This window comes from Dermacentor albipictus, chromosome 10 (assembly GCF_038994185.2).
Source record: "Dermacentor albipictus isolate Rhodes 1998 colony chromosome 10, USDA_Dalb.pri_finalv2, whole genome shotgun sequence".
In the NCBI taxonomy this organism is placed as follows: domain Eukaryota; kingdom Metazoa; phylum Arthropoda; class Arachnida; order Ixodida; family Ixodidae; genus Dermacentor; species Dermacentor albipictus.
In genome coordinates this window covers 101,050,123-101,057,972 of record NC_091830.1, presented here as the reverse complement: position 1 = coordinate 101,057,972, position 7,850 = coordinate 101,050,123, and the positions used below count along the sequence as shown (strand labels likewise).

At 49.5% G+C, this 7,850-nt stretch overlaps 1 pseudogene; it reads left to right on the top strand.

Annotated features, from left to right (window-relative positions):
* The first annotated feature begins 1,975 nt into the window (after positions 1-1,975).
* On the top strand, positions 1,976-2,149 carry LOC135908049 (U2 spliceosomal RNA; annotated as a pseudogene).
* The last annotated feature ends 5,701 nt before the right edge of the window (positions 2,150-7,850 follow it).

Sequence of the window (7,850 nt, the reverse complement as noted above, 5' to 3'; positions counted from 1 at the left end):
GTCTTTAAATATGCGACAGCAAAACAGATCAGCGGTGCCTTTCTTTCGTTAGATCAGGCAAAAGCCTTTGATCGCGTCAAACACGCTTATCTCTTTTCTGTAATGGAATGTTTTGGGTTCCCCACAGAATTCATCGAGACAATTAAACTTTTGTATAGTCACATGACTAGCAGCATTCAAATCAACAGGTCTATCACGCAGGAATTTCTGTATACGCGGGGAATACGGCAGGGATGCCCCGTGGGACCAACCCTGTTCGTCCTCTCCTTAGAACCCTTCCTTACTCGCATCATCGGAGACAAACGCATACGTGGCTTCCCGATGACGGGACAGGAAGAAGTGAAAGTAATGGCCTACGCAGACGACCTTTCTGTCTTTATCCGTACCGAATCAAGTCTGCGGTACTTCAGATCGCTATCTGAAGAGTATTCATCCCTGTCTGGTGCCGCTTTAAATGAGGGCAAAAGCAAAACGCTCATTTTTGGCTCCTTCCCACAGAATGCAATCGCCAATCTGCAACGAGTTGACACGGTCAAAGTACTCGGAATGTAATTCACGACAACAGGGGTAGCACCATCTACATGTCTTGTAGCCACCACAAAAGCGGCACAAGCAATCTACAAGTTGCAACAAATGGATCTAACCTTAATAGACAAGGCCCTCGCCATTAAGACCACAGTCTGCGGCTACACCAATTAGGCAAGCCGTATTGGCCTAATACTGAGTAGAACAATTACTAAGCTCAACAAAATGATTACAGCCTTTCTATGGGCTAACAAACCCCCTCCAGTAAAACGGCACATCCTACAACTTGCGACGTCGTGTGGCGGCCTAGGCCTCCCCCACGTTAAGACCACCACTCGCCTTTTTGCTCTCAAAACGGCACGTTTCCTTGCCCACTCGACCAACTGTGTAGGCAAGAGCCTCATGAAATATTGGAATAGCACTTACCACAGTATCGTCGACCACACCGGAACCCAAGGGCCGCTTGCCGAATTTCCCTCCGACTTTTATAAGGCCGCCATAAACACCAAGGCTATGTTGGAAAAAGAGGCCCCGGATGTAGATATTGAGGCAGACTGGCCCGCTCGAATCACCGAGATCCTGACACTCAGGCAACTCTCCGAGGAGGACAAAACAAAAATGGAATCCGCCAAAGAAAACCTCCTAAGGAACATACGGCTCCCTAAGGAAGTACGCGACTTTGAATTCAAAAGACAGTGGAAAGTCCTCCCGACACGCCAAAGGCTCCACCGAATGGGCATTGTGCCAAACAACCACTGCCCGAACTGTAAACGCATCGAGACCATAGATCACGCTCTTTTTGAGTGTGCGGCCGCCAAGATAGTATGACAGCTAGTGTACAAGGTTTTTGGTGTGCGGTCACCCCTACAACGAAAGAAACCAAAAGGCAGATTTGACACCCTCGTGCTGGCATGCACCATGTATGCCATTTGGAAACGAAGATGTCAAGCGGAAATAAGGACAAAACCAGTAAGGGCGGCATACCCCACCCTACAGAAAATTAGCCTGCTTGTATGGCACCATTTGCATGAAGAAATCGGAGCCACCGGGGAGGAAAGCTTCCTCCGGCACTGGCATACAAAATTCTTCCTTTATAAAAACGGCCGACTTTCTCTACCCTTAACACCATATTAATCCCACCCTCCCCCGTTACACCACATACAACCGCGCAAGTTATGCTAACATGTAGCACCAGGTGTTGCCATTGACACTGAACTAGTTTTTTTGTGTGTGCATTGTGATACGTTTTATACAGTTTTTGATGTGATTCTGTGTGTGTTACTGTTTACCGCTGATCAGTTCTAGAATTGTGTAAAGTTACGTACAGACTGGATGTACAGAGACCAAAGCATTCCTCACGCAAACATGGAAGTACATGACAATGTATCACAATAAGAACACTGTGTATCGGGAATTACGATACCCTGCCTTTTGTTGTTTTGGTGGAATAAAACCTTCCCTTGTTGTAGTATCTGTTCTTATCAGCTTAATATCTGATACGGGTTCTATATGGACCCACGATATTAAACCTATTTTTGGAAGTTGGCGGAGTGCTTGAAGCCTGCTTCACCTCCGCCGCAGGTCGGCCCGGTATTGCACTACCTCCCGGATCGGCCCCCGCTCACTTAGGTGAGACTTCATTCAATCAAAATGAAGAACACAAGCTCGAAGCGAGCACTCACGTGACACGCACCATTCCCATACTATACGCAACGATGCCAGTGTTTCTGAACGATTGTCTGCTTTAATGAGCCACTTGGGGGGGAAGGGTGATTAGCCGTGGGTTTTGCAATCAATGTAAGTCCCACTCAAAGCCAACACTGCATTTTGGAGTTCACTATCGCTTTGATCCGTAAACCACAGCAAGCTCGCCCTGCGAAAATCCGCTGCCCTAGTGGAAGAAAGGTTCCCTATGAAACAAAAATGGAGTGCCCGATTTCCGGCAACATTTTCGCTGCAGTGGGACCGAGCGCCTCGAAAACAAACTTGTCGTATGGCCAAGTGTGGCGAAATATATTCAAGGGTTCAGAGGTGCCTCAGCTTTCCAACCTGCATGTTATGAATACCTGTTGCTACCTTTTCGTCATCATCATGCTGCTGGCTACGACCACTGCAGGGCAAAGAATCTCCCATAATTCTCCAAGCACCCCGGTCACGTGTTACCCCGGTCACGGTCGCCGTCTAGTGCCTGCGCCCTTCCTAATCTAATCTGCCCTCCTAAATTTCCGCCACCCCGTGCTACGCTTCCCTTCTCTTGGAATTCAGTCGGTAACCCTTAATTGATGATCTTCCCCCCACATTGCATGCCCTGCGCACGCCCATTTCTTTTTCTTGGTTTAAACTAAGGTGTCATTAGCTCGCGTTTGTTCGCTCACCCCCCGAATCTGCTCTATTCTTATCCCCCGTAGCACTACACCCATCATTCTTCTTTCCAAAGCTCGTTGCGTCGCCCTCAGTTACCCTTCGGTAATCCTTAAGGTCCTTCGTTGCGGCACTCGTGGCATCTTTCTCAATTAAATAAGGCTATTTCGTTCAGTTTTGGGGGAAAACTCAATGAGCTAGGCGCGATTGTGTCCCCGGCGCCGCTCTCAACAAGATGGCGGCGCCCAGGCTTTCTGCCTGGTGGTTCGGCTTGACGCAGAACACGCCAGCAGGGCAGTGAAGCCGCAATGAAGGGGCAACGAGCGGCGCAGTGAAGCGCATGCTCGGGCGAAAAACACGAACATCAGCCAAAAATACAACCAAATGGCCAAATACGAATTTCCGTTATGGGAAATTGGAGTTCAGTTGGCGCGTTGCGCTCGCCTAAGGTAAAGAACATAAATGCGAGTGCCACATCAGCCAAGTCAATGCTGAGGATCGCGTATCATTTCTTATTTTTTTTCCCTTGCCCCCTGGCCTGCGTGGCCCTAGCGCGCATGCCCACGAAAGTAATGCAATAAGGAAAACGCGAAATCATGCGGTGACGGCTGTGTCATATCTATTGTGCGTGCTTTGTTCTTTTTGGACTACAGTGGTGTGCGTTATGAGAAAGTTTCAGTGACCAGCGAACCTATATTTAGAACCACATTTACGGTTATTGCTACAAGCTGCGGGTAGGTGTTTTTTAGAGCGCAGCTCTTTGGCGTCCGTTCCTGGGTTTCGCGTCGTCGTCGGCGTCGTCGTCGTCGGCGTCGGCCTCGTAACCAGCTCGCCTCCGCCGCCGCACATGCGCCGCTGCTCCGCCGCCGCGCATGCGCGCTGTCGGCTCTCCGGGCGAGGGAGGATGATGGAAGGGAGGAGGAGAGACTGTGGAGGAGGGCTGGCTACACAAATGGCTCTTTGGCGTCCGTTCCTGGGTTTCGCGTTGTCGTCGGCCTCATAACCAGCTCCGCCCCCCTTTCATCCCCCCAGCGCTAGCAGCGACCGACTGATACCGCTTTCGTGAGTCCGCTACCGCACTCACGAAAGACGTCGTGCACTTCCTGCAACTCGCATTAACCGTCCATCGATCCACACCGATGTTAGTAGTGGGGGACTTTAATGTTGACATAAAGACAAACAGCAATTTCCTAACACTTATGCGGGAGAACATCCCGTTCCTCTCGCTCGTAACGCGTCCCACGGCTGTGACAACCTCGCGAGGCACTTGTATAGATCTCGTCTTTGAGAATCAAGCATTGGTGTACCAAGTCGAACATATATCAGTCTATTTCTCCGACCACAAAGCTTCCTTCATGACTGTCAAGAACTGTTAATGGAGTCTTTGTTAAAGGAATATGTGTGAAAAATAAAAAAAAAATTCTGTGATAGCGCATACATGTGTTGCTCGATTTCTTTGCCTCAATCTATCGAAAAGGTGAAACAGCTTATTTGCTGCGCTCAAATTTCGCATTAGGAAGTAACGTAATCGTCGGTAATTTTTTTCTTTCTTTCTTTTTTTCGCTACCAACGATGGGTTATCGCAACCGCGATCGGTTGTGCTAGACGCGTTCTTGCCAAACGTTGGCTCTATACGCGACCCGTGACGCGTGGTCGGCACATTCAAGCAGTCCATTGCAAACCGTTCCAAGAAGAAGGATGCTAGCTCCACGTTCCGCAGGGAGCGCTAGTTCGAAGATTGTACTTTTAGACCCTCGTGGAAGCACCGCCATCCCACGTTTTCTATAACGCGCTAAGATTCAGAGCGACAGCGACCACTTGTCTTTGTCAATATCTCGGACACACTTTTTTTTTCTTTAATCCAGATTGTCAGACGAGCCCGCGTTCACGCGCACTCGCTCTCTCCGATAAGCAGGGAAGCTCGGTTGGGGTGTTGTAGGGCCTCGCGCATGCGCTGCTGAGTTCGTCGCTTCGCCGGCCGGTCGACGCTGGCGCGGTACTGGTAATCAACTTCGACGGGCATGGTGAAACGTCACTGTGAAACGTCACGACTAGCAATGCAATGTGTTTGCGAGCAATCGGAGAAATGAGAGAGCCCCTGTAGATTAGTGGAAACGTTCCTCCAAGTATTACGTTTGCAATTTGCGCCTACGAACATGAACTAGACAAAGGAAATGATCGGTAGCCGCCTTCACTTCATAAAATTCCCGTACGAAGAAATTTGCGTGCGCACGTGATCTCCCGCATGAAACCAGACGATAGGTTAGTTTAAGCCGTTCATTTCGATTTGCCGAATGTAAACCGGAACACTTTCTCCACGCGCTCTTGAGGTTTGAATGACAATCAATGACATGCTTTTTTTATATATATTTTTGTTTGTTCTATCTGGAACCAAAAGAATTCAGAACGCCATTTCAATCTTAGATTCGATTCACGCCTTGAGTTACGTCACCCCTGGCATATCTGATGAACATGCTCTGCTGTTAAGCTTCATGATCACGGCATTAAAAGTCGCCACTTCCCGAACGTTTATCGCGCCGATGATGAACCGTATGCTGGATTCTTATTGTAATGATTTTATAGAAAGTTTTATACTTCTATGGCTAGCTTCAAGGAAAGGAAAAACATCGCTCAGCATTGTATAACGCATAACAACAACAACAAAAAATCTGCAGGTTATTCATACTACAATGAGAACACTAGGAATACTGAAAAAAGATGACATCTAAACAGGCTGAAAGGAGCCAACAAATGCAATTGAACCAACGAACTGAACTGCATTATTTCATCAAGATATGCCCCGAAAAAACGTGGCCACTATCAATGCTCATTTCAAAGCTGTTTTTTTGTGACGGATATTAATTATCTTCCCAATGGCTGATGTGAAAATTTCAGAGCGCGGCATTTTCGAAATCTCAAGGCCCCGGCTGCTTTCTCTCTTCTTTAAATATGTTCCGGGTGGCAGATGAAGAAATGTTTCGCGCACATAATTTAAAAGCCTGTAGCTGATTTTCTTGAAGAACACAAAGTGCTGACAAACCACCAAACAAGACAAAATTGAATCGGTATTACGCGCGATGATTTCACACCGCAGTAACAAAAGGGTAACAAGCGGACGTTCATTTCATGGTAAGTGAAACTCGCTTGAGGATCAAGGGAGAACCCCCCCAAAAAAAATCATGTCATGGTGACACAAGTGGCACATGAGTACTGTTATCGGGAGGAAAAAAAGGGAAAACCGGCACGTACTAGGGAGACACTCCTCTTACACGTGACGCTCCAAACAAATTGTTTTTCTTGAGACGCTCTATAAAGCTCCTCAAACGCAGCACCCGTACACGAAGACAAATGTCCAAACTGGAAAGAAAGCACGAAATTCGCGGCGCCCGTTTGCTGTGAAACAACGGGCAACATTACGCAAAGTCCGCTACCACGTCAGCCGGGGCGGCCGCACCCCGCTCGCGGTTGAGCCATATATGTGGACTGAACATCAGGCTGCACGCGCAAAGTCCGCTACCACGTCAGCCGGGGCGGCCGCACCCCGCCCGCGATTGAGCCATATATGGGGACTGAACATCAGGCTGCACGCGCAAAGTCCACGACCACGTCAGCCGGGGCGGCCGCGCTTAAGCCTCAAAAATGCTCGGCGCTTAAGCCAGGTAGCGAGCAAAAATGCCCGGCGCTTAAACCGCGGGATTGTTGCTGAAATCGTATGTAGTCCGGCAGGAAGGAGTCTGTCGGCGCCCGCGCGTGGCAAAGTCCGCTACCACGTCAGCCGGGGCGGCGAAAAATAAAATTTAAAAAAAAGCAGCCCCCTTGCTTCAGCGTGCGCGCGGCGGCAGTCAATGCCGGCCTCGCTGTTATAGCCCCAGGAGCAACGCACGCTGCTCTCTGGAGTCCTCTCGCGAGGTCCTCGTGTATAGCGAGCGCCTCGCGCCAACACACACATCGCCCCGAAAATCGGCCGGTTCGAGACGCCAACGCACCCACTCATTTCTCGTCAGCGCGGCTTTTGACGATGCCGAAAGCCGCTTTTCGTGCGCGCCACAAACAGGATGACGAGGCACTTTGTTGACCACAAGAAACGCGCGCGACACAGCGCGCGCAGCGCAGCTCCCCGTGGCTGCTTCACGACAATCAAGATGGGCAACACCCTCTCGTCGCAGCTGCTAGCAGCAGTGGTCGTCTGCTGCTAGCAGACGGCCACTGGCTGCGCCAGCAAGACTAACTGTTTGAAGCGGCGCCATACTGCGACAACGGTCCCCTTCCGTTTCGCCTTTTTCTGCACCGAGTTGCGACGGAGGCAAAAAAAAGAAAGAAAAAAATTACCGACGATTACGTTACTTCCTAATGCGAAATTTGAGCACAGCAAATAAGCTGTTTCACCTTTTCGATAGATTGAGGCAAAGAAATCGAGCAACACATGTATGCGCTATCACAGAATTTTTTTTCATTTTTCACACGTATTCCTTTAACAAAGACTCCACTAACAGTTCTTGACAGTCATGAAGGAAGCTTTGTGGTCGGAGAAATAGACGGATATATGTTCGACTTGGTACACGAATGCTTGATTCTCAAAGACGAGATCTATACAAGTGCCTCGCGAGGTTGTCACAGCCGTGGGACGCGTTACGAGCGAGAGGAACGGGATGTTCTCCCGCATAAGTGTTAAGAAATTGCTGTTTGTCTTTATGTCAACATTAAAGTCCCTCACTACTAACATCGGTGTGGATCGATGGACGGTTAATGCGAGTTGCAGGAAGTGCACGACGTCTTTCGTGAGTGCGGTAGCGGACTCACGAAAGCGGTATCAGTCGGTCGCTGCTAGCGCTGGGGGGATGAAAGGGGGGCGGAGCTGGTTACGAGGCCGACGATAACGCCGACGACGACGCGAAACCCAGGAACGGACGCCAAAGAGCCATTTGTGTAGCCAGCCCTCCTCCACAGTCTCTCCTCCTCCCTTC